The following is a 15,203-nucleotide window of genomic DNA, read 5'->3' as shown; positions in this document are numbered from 1 at the left end:
CTCCAATCTAATCTATTAAACGTGTATTGCCTATTTGTTACATTCTTACTTATACGGTTGACCATCACAATAGCGGATGGAAATGAACTGAATGGAGATGTAATTTAGTCGATCTCAGCAACCTGATGAACTCGGATGAGCCCTGCATCACTAGAGACGGTCCACTCTGGACACGTCCCTCCTGTAGACCTCTGCTTGGGCCCTCCAGTTCCCTCCTGAGCTGCCATCGGTCCTCTGAGAGACCTCACAGTTCTCCAACAAGGAGCCTCTGCAGAGGCATTAGCGACCAAATAATCTGTTTGTTGAACAAACAACGCATTAGATTAAGTAGATTATTCCCCGTAAACAGCTTACTGAGACAAGTGCCTTTGTCTCTTTAACAAGGGCTTTTTTTTTTTTTGCAATAGCAGAAGGTCGTGTAGCCTTTAAGTGGAGCAAAAGAGCCGCTGATGATGTCTGATTATGTCTTTTGGTTATCGCAGTCATGTAATACGTAAATAAATATGTAATATGTAAATAAATCTTACTTTCTTCTATCTCAAAGATAACTACCTTTTGATTATCTCAGTAATGTAACATAAACATTGTTGGGAAAAAAGATGTAATGACTATGTAATGTAAGAACTCACTAATGAGTGGCTTTCATAGACACATCTGAAACCCCATGTTAACATGAAAAAATATGTGTGTTTTGTTTCATTGTGTTTTGCAAATGGGAAATCCTGTTGGATCTCAGTAATCCTGGGGAAATGTAAAAAAAAATCGTCCGTTGCATTCTACAGTATGTGCCTTGACTGGGGTTTACCATGAAGCATGCTTTACATTCCACAGCTCCGAGCTCATCCGATCCGAGAGTTCATCGCTCTCTCTCTCTCTGCATACACTTCAGCCTGATTACATGGCTAGTTTAACTCCTCAGCACACAATGAGCACTTCATGTAATGACCTGAGAGATCACTTCAGTCCAACGCAGCAAAGACTAAAGGGCCAATCATCGTCATTATCATCAGCTATGCAGAATCTTCAGCCACAGGCAGAGAGAAGAGTAGAGGAGAGCACTGGGTGGAGCTCACTCAAGGACTCAAGAGCAGTGCTACGAGTGCCGTGTTTTGTTGTGGAGGAATCAGCCTTTAGGGGAGGAATGCCACACACAACTAACCCATTCACCAGAGTCAACAGTTAGGTCCCATGCTCCACATTGCACAGACTCACATTCAGCTTAGGTTCAGTAGGTGCATGCACATCTCACCTCACTGGGGCCAGGTGCAGGACACGATACATGTAACAGTGATAAAAGAGAGTAGATGTCTGCACACTGGAGACTCCAAAACCGACAAGGTTTATCAAAACCACATGCAACGTTTCGACCCACCAGGGTCTTCTTCAGGCATGAAGGTTTTGGAGTGTCCAGTGTGCGGACATCTACTTTCTTTTATCACTGACTCCCATTCAGACACAGACAGAACTTCCAGAGACACCCCTTATGTGGGAACAGCATGGCCATGGCCATGGGCTAGAGAGAGTAGACATGTTTGAGGATAAGGCACGCCAGAGATTTTACCCTTTTTTTTTAGCTTTTGAAAAGAAATAATCTCTTTTTGTTATTCCCTCTCTCTCTCTTTGTGTGTGTGTGAGAGTGTGTGAGAGTGTGTGTGTGTGTGTGTGTGTGTGTGTGTCCATACATTTGCATGACATTTAAAGACATCCCTCTTGTGCTCGCTCTTGAATAGCAAATCAGATGTTAAGCCTCAAGAGAGCCAATAACTCATGGCATCAGCGTGAGATGGTGCGTCTTCTCTCTGCAGGGAAAACATGGAATAGAGGAACTCATCTTCTCTGGCACGTAGGATTGCGCAAGTCTTCCTTCTCTCTCCAGGGGAAGAGGAAGTGAAAGTGTCATGTTTTTCTTTCCCACTTTCACACCCTCCTCTCAGTTCAACTCATCATCCCTTCCTCTCACTACACAGCAAGAAGCATCTTCAGCGGTCAATCGGTAGAGTGAGTCCCAACACTGAGGTCATGAAACCAGAAGACTGATTGATGTGAGAGCGGATACAACTGTGGACATTATAAATTTACAACAAAGTATCAACAGACATCTTTACTTTGCTTAGTCCGTCCACTGGGAACTGTTCCTATGGGGTCTGGACTAAAGTCTGATGCCTGTGTTTAACCCATTCATGTCCAGAGTGGAATGCTTGTTTACAATATTAAGTATTAGCTGAGCTAACAAAAAACAGTTCATCCCTGCTGAAAAAAACAGCAAGAAACCAGCTTAGGCTGGTAGCTGGTTTTAGCTGGTTTTAGCTGGTCTTTGCCCAAAACACAGTTCTTATTGCTGGTCTTTGCTGGTGTAGCTGGTTAGGCCACCAGCTAGACATGCTGGCGTGACCATCTGAGGAAGCTGGTCGTGCTGGTGTGACCAGCCTGTCGTTTGGGATACAGCTGGTTTAAGATGGTCATGCTGGTGACCAGCCTGTCCAGCTTGACAAAGATGGTCAAGCTGGTTTTCTAGAATGACCAACATAAGCTGGCGTGGCCAGTAAAAACCAGCAATGTAGACCAGCAACACCGACTAAAATGACCAGCTTAAGGTGGTACGACAATCAAAACCAGCTGAATTACCATCATAAGCTGGGTAAACCAGCTGAAGGTGTGTTTTCGCGAGAGTTTTGCTGGTCTAGCTGGTTAACCATCAAAGGGTGGTCAAACAAGCTGGTTAACAAGCTGGTCAACCAGCAAACCACCTTTAGCTGGTCAGGCTGGTTTTTTCAGCAGGGATATCATCATTTTAGTCACAACTTGAGAATATTTTTTTTTCTAAAAAAAAAAAAAAAAAAAAAACACACATCCCTTGAAGCTCACTTTTTTCCATGAAAAGGTTTCTCCAATATAGATTAGGATTTCTAGATCCCCATAGCATTTGATACACATACTGTATAAGTATATTACAGCACACTATACACACCAACTCTTTTTTACACCAATATAAAAAGCCAAATCCTCTCAAAAATCTCATTGATCTACTGAAACAGTTACTGAAGATATACGGGGTTTTTCATTTTACAGTATCTGCTAAATACAGTGTGAAAGACAAACAATAAAGCTGTTTTTCTCAGTTTGGAATTTTCGCAGATACTGCTCTTTGGCTTTGTAGGGCAGCATGGGTATACACATTATATACACTACACATTATATGCACTACACATTATATACACTACACATTAACAAAGTAATAATGATCATCTGTTGCTTTTTTGGTGTAGAATCAGCATTGTGCAGAACTTATACGGTGTCTTTTTGATCTTCATCTTTCTCCCCGACTCCAATCCTCTAATATAATTTTCATCTCATCCTTCCTCTTCCTCACTCCCATACATGCAAGAGATGCATCCCAGTCAGTTCCACTTTTGGATCCTCCATCTCTACACTAGAGACAGAGAGAACTTCCAGTAGGTTCTTAATAACTATATTCTTTGCAGAACCTTTTTGGGAGCCCTGCTTAAGAACTTTCTAGGGCGCTGAAGATTTATTCAGGTTCAGGACTTACATCAAATCAACAAAAGCCCTGCACATGTACCTGCCAATTGGTTACATTGATAGCAGAAAGGCTTAGGGAATATGACGCAGCGAGCAGGTGTGTATCGTGAGAATAGGTGTGATGAGGAGATGGAGTGAGCAAAGGAGAGCTTGAGGGAAGAGTGTTAGAGAGAGAGGGAAGAGTGCAAGAGAGAGAGAGAGAGAGAGTGACAGAGACAGTGTAGTGAGATGGGAGGTGTGATATCAAAGAATCTCACCTTTTCGGTCCCTTACATTTCCTCTCTTCCTCTCCCTCCTATTTGCCTTTTCTTGACTAATTTGAATGCAATTCATGATTTGCATATTCAGTGTTCTTCTTAATGAACCAAATGGCACATGTTTTCCACGCAAGGCTGGTTTCCTTTATAACAACCCACACTTTTCATTGGGAAATGTTACACGTTATTTCGTTAGATTGTACTGACAGCTACATCTCATTGCATCACCTGGAGACAGTGACCCCGCCATGTTGTATGTCATCCATTCACAGTGATTCAACACACCGTGTAGCATGCTGTTTGTTTATTCCAGTGTTGAAAAAAATCCATAGTCTGGGTTAGATATGCATAATTATATAATGAAGGTGATATCACTTTAAAATAAAATCAACTATATTCAGATTAGCCAAACTTATCATGATGCAATTTCAGATGCCCTGATCTCAGGCAGAAGTAAACGGAGATGGGTCATTAAACTTCAGATCATTGCAAAAATATAGCATAAGACAGTTGCTTAAGCGTGGGACGGTGCACCATCAAAACAAAAGGTACAGGTGGTTTCACTGGCACTATCTCCCTTGTTACTGTCTAAATGGTCGCTGCTGAGACAACTTTGACTGAATTATTTTAGTACATCCCTGGCCTTATAATACACACGTTATTATTACACTTTATTACATGTGGTCGTGTATAGACCAACTGTCCCTTCCTTTGCATGAAAAATAATACAACTCTATGAGTCTGAATGCTGGACAGTGATGCACTTTGGTCCGAAACTAGTGAACTCTTCCTGCAGTTTATCAGCCACTCTTCCACCCCTGATCAATTTATATTATGTGCATCAGGGCACTCGTTATGTCCGTCACGCCGTGAATCAATATGATGGATAGCGCGATCATAAGGAACAGTTTGGGAACTTAACGCCGAAACGCCACAAAGCAGAGTTCAACAGAGACGTCATGGTTGCCCATTAGGCACTGCGCCCAAGATAAAAAAGGCTTTCCAGTTAATTGTTGAGCTTAGTGTTCTCTGATTATTATCGCATCAATCAAGAGTTGAATTTGTGGATGGCGTTGAATGCTGGGTTTGTTGTTATTTAGTTGTATGTAGAGGGCGGGACCTGCGCTGGGATGAACAAGGCGCGGCCAAGAGCTCCTTCACACGTGCAGACAAAGAGACCTAACAACACAACCAAAATATGCACTTTCAAACTTTTTGCACCCAGATAATCTCGCATGGAAACACAGACAAATGCAACGGTGAGTATTTTAAACCGAATGTACAATTACTCTCGGTCTTCATTATGTTTGTGAATTATTTTGTATGAAAAGTTTACGATGAGTTGGTGCGTCAGCTTTCAAAGTTGAGCACAAAGCGGAGCTCCTTTGTTCGGCCAGAGCGCTTTGAAGGGAGAGTATAGGGATGCACAACTCTTCCTTCCCAAACGTAGCAACTCGTTTATCGAGAGGAAAAGTATTGCAACTGATCTCGTTAAATTGTTTAACCATTTAAGTAAAACAGTTGTTTTCACATTTCTATCCTGTTTCCCATTGGATGATTTCACGGACAAAGCTGTCAAAAGTTAAACGACGAGGGAAGTGGATGTGGGATTGTGTTAAGCTTTCAATTGCTCATTAATTGTTTGGAAAGAGACAAAAATATTGAAGTTAGTGGATGCGTTTTTAAAAGCACATAGAAGAACGTTTGTACAGTACCATAACCATAACATCGCGTTTTCTATTCTTCTATGCAGACAGAATCCTCAGGTGCGTCATTAAATCAGCAATAAAGTTTCACAAAATCACAAAGAATGGTTAAGTTTAGTTTGAGAATAAAGTTTCGGAAACCTCTGATACTTCTGATACTTCAGGGATGTGAATTAACGTGCTGTTGTGTGTGTATGTGCAACAGGTTCAGTGCGCAATCAATTCTGTTCCTTTGTTTAAAAACTTAAAAAGGCACAACGCATAGCTTTGTTCTGTACCTCCCTGAGTAGACTGCAACACGAACAAAGGCACAAATTAAATATTTTAAGAAGTTGAAGTGGTGAGAAATCAACTAAATGATTGTACTAACGAATTATTCACTGTCTGGTCTGTTTTTTTTGTTTTCATTCGTTTCGATCAGTTCGAGACAAAGGGAATACATTTTAATTTATTTGACTTAATGGTAGCTTTGCAGTCTTCCGTAAGTTGTCAAAAATGTTAGTTATGATCCAGTATTCCATAACATTGTTTTGTCTCAATCTGAGTGATTTTTAAAATCACAAACACTAACCCAAAATGTGAGTATGAGCTGAACTTAATGAACTTCACTGTCATCATAAATTCACAATATTCTGTCATTATAATGAACAACACCTACCAACACAAATCTAGTTTTGTTCCAAAAGAAAAGGGAAAACACAGTTTATGGGGATAAGTGATATTTGGCAAGTAGCCTTATTAATAGCATTAGTTTGATTTCACTTTAGACAACGTTGAGCAGGTAACGTCGCAAAATATTCACATGGGTGAATTTAATAGGAATTTAACCGAAAGTCAGTCGTAATTTTGACCATCCTAACCTATGACCAATTGCGACAATTTGACCATGACCATGTACATTTTGCATATCCCTGAAATCCTTCACCCGATAAGAACATTACACAGAGCTTTCACAAACTAAGTGTTGCATAGCTAACGGCTAAAATGGCTGAAAATGAACAAAAACAAAATCAACAGGAGACCCCATACTCATCATGGACTTGTTGTAGTGTGTATTGTGGTGCATTAGCATTGAATTGATCCAGTCTCACTTGAGAAATCTGTTTAGGAACCTTCAGCTGGACTCAGAGGCCGCAGTCACCGCAAATATGGAATGCTCATATTTTGGATGGAAATAGCTCTTGGGTGGATTTTAGGGGATTTACCAGTGACATTTTGGCAAAGAAGCCCCTTGGAATAGTGGAATACTGCTGCGCAGCGACATTTGGATTACAATCTCCTCCGGCAACTGGAATATGAACATCAGATCGAAGTGATACTCTAATCCCCCGAGACTCAGGTGAGTGGAATTGCCTTGGAAATTGTGTTAAAGGGGATGACGTAAGGCATGTTGTTATTTTAGTCTGGAAACGCGTTGCCTCACTGCACTTGCTTTTTCCCAAGTTCGAGCAACAAGACTTCAAAGAACAAGGGAAATTAAAATGAAATAATCATAGAAATGTAGAGACTCTTTGAGAGTGAATTTTGCACAGTATAGCCTATTTGTCGGCTGTATTGGGTGTGACACATATCATGGAACTAAGTATCTTTTCTGATGGGCAGTCAGATGTAGATGTAGAATTCCAGCAGTTTGACAATAGTTGTACGGTTATATGAGGTGAAAAATACTCATTTTAAAAAGAATGAGGTGTATACTGAGTTTAGCCTCCTGATAGTCAGTCGCCTATTCAGCAGGTTCGAAGCTGGACAGCGGCCCTGGCGCTAGAGGTAGCGGGTGAAGCGGTGTGTAAGGTTGCGTTGTGCCGCTCGCCCCTAGCAGTGCCTCTCTGGTAGCCTAGAGTTTCATCAGGCTGTTTCTGAACTGGCAGAGCACGCTGGCGTCATGCGGACTCACGGCGCGGGGCGCTGCAGTAGCAGATGCTGCGCTGATGCGAGACCCCGTAGCGCTGGAGCAAGCATGGCGCGCGTCACCGCGCCACTCCGCGGTGATGTCATTGACAGCCAATCAGACCCCGACCGGGAATGACTGCCAGCATCCAAGCCCCGCCTCTTTTCCGCCCGCCCCCCCCCCGTCGCACGCGCACTCATGTACCTCCATGCTGGCAGACAGTGGTACCGTGGGCACGCACGCGGTCTGGAGATGAATGTGTCTCTCCTGCAGTAGGCTATGCCGGTCGCCAGTCAGCCTTTCCCGTAGACGCAGAACCTTACCAATGCCTATTGTCTAATGCTACAAGTCCCCCCCCACGGAGAGTATGTCTACTGTACACTATACATTTCTACTAAACATCCGTATCTTATTTGAATTATTTTGGTTTATTGTTGTATTTTATTACAGTCGGCTACAGTGTTTTCCCTCCTTCCTTCTGCATGGCAGACACAGGGCAGCCAAGCCTCCTCCTCTTCCCCACACAATGGGCAGTTGAACAGGACACATAGCTAAATCATGACTAATTCCTGTGAACGCTGTTTCGACAGTGACTTGAATGGCTGACTCTGGGTCTGTGTGTGTGTCACAGCCACTGGGGCTGTCCAAGGCGCACCTGCCAGGCACTGCTGGTGGTGGTGGAGGTGTTGCTGTGTGTGCGTGCGTGTGTGTGTGTGTGTGTGTGTGTGTGTGTGTGTGTGTGTGTGTGTGTGTGTGTGTGTGTGTGTGTGTGTGTGTGTGTAAAGAGACTGCATCTGCTGCTCTGGGACAAAAGGGAAAAGCAGGGGTCTCAAAGCTCTCCAGCTGCCCCCTTCCAAGCACACACACACACACACACACACACACCACCATCACCACAACTACCGAGGCAGGTGACCCACCCACTCATTAATCGGCCTTCAGCTCCCATTTTGTCAGCAGCAAAATAGCTGCAGGTGCTGCTTGCAAATAAGCAGAAGGAGCAGCATCAGTGATGGAGGAGGAGGAGGAGGAGGAGGAGGAGGAGGAGGAGGAGGGTCAAGCATGGCCACATTCCCTCAGTGCTCTTCGTCGCCCTCCTCACGAAAACAGCCGAGCGAGGTGGCGGTGAATAGCCCCCGTGCGGACGTCCCAGGTTACACACACACACACACACACACACACACACACACACACACACACACACACACACACACACACATCCCCCGTGCGGACGCCATTGTTCCTCCTGACTGGACGCCCCCGAGACGGCGAGGACCCCGAGCGCTAGCACCTGTCCCCCGCACGGCTGCCCCGCTTTGTGCCCGACTCGTTTCCCCTTTTTATTTTAAAAAAAAGCAACACATTCATCGGCCGGGGGGGGCGGCCAGAGAAAGAAGCCCTCCGCACAATCGCTGTCACCACTCTGAACAAATCTGTTCTCTGGGGAAACAAGCTGTCCGTAGCAACATTGTGAGAGCTTTCTTTAGCGGGTGAGCAGGGCCACTTATAGGGGTTTGGGGCAGGTGCTCGGACAACAGTCCTGTTCACTCACATAAGAATGGGAGTTGGACCCTTACCAGACACACACACACACACACACACACACACACACACACACACACACACACACACACACACACACTCACACACACACATACACACACACACACACACACACACACACACACACACACACACACATACACACACACACACACACACACACTCTCCCTCCTGCGTGTAGCTACCTCGTTAGTGCCCTTGGGTGACTAAGGGAAGTAGCGAGTATTGTGCACTGTCTTTGTTCCCTTGGACACACGGCCATGTGAAGAAGTGAAAGTTTGAATTACGTCGCTGAATCCTCAGTGGTTACTCCAAATTAGCTGCAAGACTGAGCCAGCACCAGGGTACAGTGTGCTTGACCATCTGGGCAGTGGTGGTTACAGCTTGTATTTGTTTTGCAATTATTTCAGAGCTTGTGTGTGTGTGTGTGTGTGTGTGTGGATGTTTTTGGTTCTGAGTTAGTATGGGCCTGCATACGGAGATTGTTGAGATACTTGTTACAGTGTGTATTGTTCATTTGTTGTATGTAGGCCTATGCACACATCGTGTATGTGGTGTAATGCTGTATCTCATCTCAGTGATGTTTGCAGACGCTCATCTAAACTGTGTTCAGTCTAACGAGTACCTGTCTGCAGGGTGTGGTGGAGCCCAGTCCTTCTCAGTATAGTCATACACAATGGTTACCCACAATGCTCTTCACACCAAAATGAATCCCTATGGAGCTTGTCCAGACCATAATGAGCACAGCCAAATATGGGGTGTGAAAACACCAGGCTAGTCTTTTCAGCTTTTAATCCTGCTCAAATGTGTCCGTTATGCTCGTCCAGTGTGCACCGAGTGAGATGTGTGTATTGGCATCGCTGCATTGCTGCATTGCTCCTCTGTGTGTGTTGGTGCACAAACACCGTTTCAGTGGCCCTGTGTTGGGGCTCACGTGCACAGTGGCTGGTGTGTGTAATTCTATTCACATTTAAATTCCAACGTCTCTGGTATACGGAGGGACTTATCGGAGCAGATCTAATGTGTATCAGACTATGTTTAGATTAGGACCTGTGTGTCTCTGTGTGTGTGTGTGTGTGTGTGTGTGTGTGTGTTTAGATTAGGACCTGTCAGCCAGGCGAGTTTATCTGCATTTTTAGCGTTATCCGTGCCACAGTTCATAGCTAAGCGAGATAATGCAAATGGCAGCCTTGGCAAGGCCCGAGGGTAGACTGAGGACATTTTGGCAGCAAAAAGCCGGTAACTATCTCATGTTTATCTCCAACGAACACGCCGCACCGCATGCACACACACACACTGCGGCTTTATAGGCTACGGCAGAGGTGGTCTTTTAAGATCTAGTCGATAACACAGGGAGGTGATTTGCAAGAATCTCTGCGTGTTAACATACTGACCAGAAGGATTCCAGCTTGTGCTGTTTTTTCACATTGTACGCAAAGTGTGTTTTCTACATTTCAGTTGACCAGAGGGAAGATGCTGCTGATGCCTGGTGTTAACAGGCATAGTCTGCTTTTAAAATGGCTGCTATATTTCCAACGTCTTGTGGTTGGTCATGTGGCATTGCAACGGGTTGCCTACAACCGTGCGTGCAAGATAAGGGTCATAAATACAGCCAGTGGTGTGCTCAGACTACGGCATTAACTCAGGGTTCACTAACATCTGGCCCTGCCGCGGCACAAATGTACTCATTTACCTCCCGGTTACACCGAGATAAACATTTCATATGATTTCAGTGGCGAATAACGAAAACACGCCGTTCTACTTGTTTCAGAGCCCAGGGACACATGCAAATAAACTGAGCTAAATCATTTGGTTAATATCTACCGAAGGTTATCATTAGATGGCCAAGAACGTGTGTGTGTGTGTGTGTGTGTGTGTGTGTGTGTGTGTGTGTGGTGATCTGTTCTACTGTGGCTGTGTTGGGACATTGTTATGTGTTTGTATGTGTGCGTTTGAAGGGATTTTTATTTGAATAGATTCCATTAATGCAATTGTGGTAAATCGGTGACAATACATAAAACCATATCCAATTTGTAGAGTGTGTATTTGTTTGAGTACATAAAAGTATGTACAGTATATCTGTGTTTATGTGTGTGTGTGTGTGTGTGTGTGTGTGTGTGTGTGTGTGTGTGTGTGTGTGTGTGTGTGTGTTTATGCCCTGGTCTCAGTGCCAGGATTAGTTTCTACTTCTCAGTGTGTGTGTGCGGCGTAGAGATTTGCTTCACCCCCACGGTGTGTGCTGTTTCCATGGCACTCCCTGTGTAGCTTTAGAGAGGGCTCTCACCCGTTGCGTGGTGGCGACACACTGCTCTGGTTGTGTGTGTGTGTGTGTGTGTGTGTGTGTGTGTGTGTGTGTGTGTGTAGAGGGCCTCTCTACTGTAGCAGCTGCAGGCAAGCCCAGCTGAGTCCGGTCAAATGGGTTTTAGAGTTCTGGTTTGTCATGGGTGAAGCAGCGGACAGGCCTTTCTGAGCCGCCACAGACACACCCTGTTTTAACAGCTGCAGAAGGAATGCTCGTGCACACACACACACACACGCACACACGCACGCACACACACACACACACACACACACACACACACACACACACACGCGCACACACACACACACACACACACACACACACACACACACACACACACGGACTAAGCTGTTCCCACACCGGCGCTGTTTCTTTTTGGGGCTGCGGGCTGGCCTGCTGTTGTTGAGTGTTTGGAGTGCTTGGGATGTGAGAGGCATAGCTGGGTCTCGGCCGAGGATTTCTGTCATTCGGACTCAGCAGTTGCTCCAAGCTCTGGGTCACCAGCTGTACTGTGTGTCCTTCCCCAACAGCCCTGCACTGGCAAAGCCTAGATTAGAGTGCAGTTTTACCCCCCCCTGCATCCACCCACACCCAGCCACACAACGGGAGAGGTGTGTGTGAAATACGTTAGATGACTTTAGTACTTTAGTGCTTTAAGCACAGGGTGATAGAGGAGAGAGGGGAAAGAGGACTAAAGTAGAGCTGTGGAATAGACTAGAGGAATAGAAACATACTGTGCTAAGACACACACACACACACACACACACACACACACACACACACACACACACACACACACACACACAGATTGGGAGAGAAGAGAGGAAACAAACAAATAACAGACAAATAAATCACCATAAGAAAACATGAATGGAGAAAATAGAATAGAACAGAATAGAAAAGAAAAGAAAAGAAAAGAATAGCATAGAACAGAACAGAACAGAACAGAACAGAACAGAACAGAACAGAACGGAATAGAGCAGAATAAAATAGAATAAATGGAAGAAAAATGAGAAAGACAAGTAGGGAGCAATTCAAAGATTGCACGTTAAAAAGAGAATGAAAGTTTGAAGAGAGAGGGGAGCGAATATGGAAAAGAAGTAGCTAGATCACAATGGACATGTGCACGCATCAAGCACAGGCTTTTATAGCCAGCCTAAGGGTAGTGTCCAATCAGTCTAGTCCGTCCTTGTGAGGAAATGAAAGCCTGTGTCCCCTGCTGTTTCATGCACCTTACGCTACCGGCTAACTCAGCTGAGAAGAAAAGAGAAAAAGAAGAGAAAAAGTGAGTGAATGATAGAGAGATAGAGAGATAGAGAGAGAGAGAGAGAGAGAGAGAAAGAGAGAGAGGATGAGAAGAAAAGGGTAGGCACCGTGAGAGAAGAGTGGAGGCCCATTGCTGCCATAAAGCTTCAGTTTCCTATGGGGAGGGCCTTTGAAGACCAAATGCTCTCATCTCACGCGCAATTAAACCGGACTTTGCTGCCCGGGACCCGTGACCGCCCTGCTGTCATAACCTCGGGGGCTCTCCGCGCGGCAACCACGTCGCCGGGGTCAGGGGTCACGGGGTTGCCGCGGCAATCACAAAGCGCACTTTTTAATCGAGCGCGTGAGCGAGCGTTTCATCGCTGCACAGGGTGCGCTGTGGGTGTAGCGCGAGCGAGGCAGCACACACACACACGCACACACACACACACGCGCACACACACACACACGCACGCGCACACACACATATACACACAGGGTGCACTGTGGGTGTAGCGCGAGCGAGGCAGCACACACACACACGCACACACACACACACGCGCACACACACACACACGCACACACACACACACACGCGCACACACACATATACACACAGGGTGCACTGTGGGTGTAGCGCGAGCGAGGCAACCGAGTCTGGGTTACCACATCATCTGCATTTGTTATTGTATCCTTCCTTTCATCCCCCTCTTATTCTGTTTCCCCTCTCTCTCTCTCTCTCTCTGTTTTTCTCTCTCTCTCTCTCTCCCTCTCTCTGTCTCTGTCTTTCTCTCTGTCTCTCAGACACTCTATAAAAGCCGTGGAGCCAAAACCCAAAGCGTGGTTTGAATCATTTGAGCCTGAGAGAGTGGTTTTCTTCCCTCCACGCCTCCCGCTGTACTTACTGTAAGTCTGTGCGTGTAAACACCGCGGCTGCCTGGCGCTGAAATCTTTTTTTAGATGCTGATGCGGTTCAAACCAGGTTTCATGGCCCCATTTCTTCTTTTTTTTTTTTTTGTAAACCAACATCAGAATCAAAATCAGAATCCTGTAACTGTTCAGAAATTGAACGCCCTGCCGCTGCAGTTGCCATGGTGAGGTGGTGTGTGTGTGTGTGTGTGTGTGTGTGTGTGTGTGTGTGTCTGAAGGAACTTGGAAGTTTTTTTTCACAGACCTACATACTGGATTTACACACACACACTCACACACACACACACACACACACACACACACACACACACACACAGAGACGCACAGTCACATCCGTTGTCTCCTGAACACACACATGGCCGTGTAGTCACATCAGGTGTCTGCACAGGTACACACACACTCACACACACTCACACACACAACCTGAAACCTAACTCAGGCAGGTGTCTGCTGTCTGGTGTGAAACCGCCTGCAGGCTTAGCGGATCCGTCTGCTCTCCTCAGCAGAGAGCGTGTTGTTCACACACCCCCAGAGACACTAGCAGGAGCCTGACACCAGCGCCCACCCCAACAGATCTGGACCAGAGGAGGGCCGGATGAGAGCCACAGGACTCTGTGTGTGTGTGTGTGTGTGTGTGTGTGGACTCATAGTTACTCTTCAGCAAGGCAAGGCCTTCACCTGCTATCAGAGGACAAACAGTGAGCTCAGTTTCCTTGTCCTGTTGAGCTCAGCTTCCTCGTTCTGTTGGAGCCATGCTCCTACACATCTGTGTGTGTGTGTGTGTGTGTGTGTGTGTGTGTACTGTTTGTGTCCGTGTGTGTGTTTGTGTGTGTGTGTGTGTGTGTGTATGTGAGCCATGCTTCTGTGCATCTGTGTATGTGTGTGTGAAAGCGAGCCACGCTCCTGCGTATCACATATGCACACACACACACACACACACACACACACACACACACACACACACACACTTGAGCTGAGTCAACTGAAATTCCAAAGGAGGGCTGCTGTTACGGCAACAGCGTTCCACGTTTTGGACAACAAGGCCTCTTCTCAGCCCTCTTCTTCCTGCCTCTCGTTCGCTCCCTCGCTCCCTCCCTCCCTCGCTCCCTCGCTCTCTCAGCCAGTTCCTGCTCACACTGAACTTTTCTGTGGGGCAACTCTGCCCCTAGTGGCCAGTCCTGGCTACTGCGCAGGACGGCTGTCTGGCCACAAGAATGTGGAAGGGTGGTCTGGGGAGACTCTTTAATCTGGCTCTCTGTGCTCTCTCAGTGTTGAACCAGTTTTATCTGGCTCTGCCCATTAAAAGAGGATTTATAAATAAACGGATGATAAAAACGTACAGGCGAGAGATAGCCTAAATATCTCTTTTTCGACAGCCATTTGTCACTGGGCACTAGCCAAAGTTTACATTCCCCTGTAATGGGGGTCTTTTCAGGGCAGCCTTCCTACCTCGGTAATGGAGGGAGTTAGTGAAGCCTAGTCTCTGTCTTGTGTACATTACATAGAGGGCGATGAAAACAAAACAAATCCAAAGTAAACCCAGGGGCAGGCTGTTTCCAAAGCAACTCGTAGTGAGAGTGTGTTTGAACCAAGTGAAACGGTGGACTCTGTGTCGGTTGGATTCTGCTGGTCACAGTCTGGGGCTGATTTTGGTTGGAAATGACACCACCATGGAGCTCTTTTCAGGAGCGGTTGGTGTCAGAGGGTTTATCCACAGCTATGCTATATGCCTCTTCCCCATTCACTCAGGCGTTCAGGAAAGAGTGTTATGA

General features: G+C 45.9%; 1 long non-coding RNA gene across 3 annotated transcripts in view; it reads left to right on the top strand.

The window, feature by feature from the left end:
• Positions 1–4,941: 4,941 nt before the first annotated feature.
• Positions 4,942–15,203, top strand: part of LOC134082464 (uncharacterized) — a 115,139-nt gene continuing 104,877 nt past the window's right edge. For 2 of the 3 annotated variants that reach the window (XR_009939627.1, XR_009939629.1), the window contains exons 1-2: positions 4,942–5,056; positions 6,612–6,842. This is a non-coding gene — a long non-coding RNA (uncharacterized LOC134082464). The remainder of the gene's footprint in view (positions 5,057–6,611; positions 6,843–15,203) is intronic. The other variant, XR_009939628.1, reaches the window with a different exon arrangement.

The sequence above is a fragment of the Sardina pilchardus genome, chromosome 6, assembly GCF_963854185.1.
Source record: "Sardina pilchardus chromosome 6, fSarPil1.1, whole genome shotgun sequence".
Classification (NCBI taxonomy): domain Eukaryota; kingdom Metazoa; phylum Chordata; class Actinopteri; order Clupeiformes; family Clupeidae; genus Sardina; species Sardina pilchardus.
The sequence above is the reverse complement of the archived record's forward strand: the minus strand, read 5'-3'. Positions and strand labels throughout refer to the sequence as shown.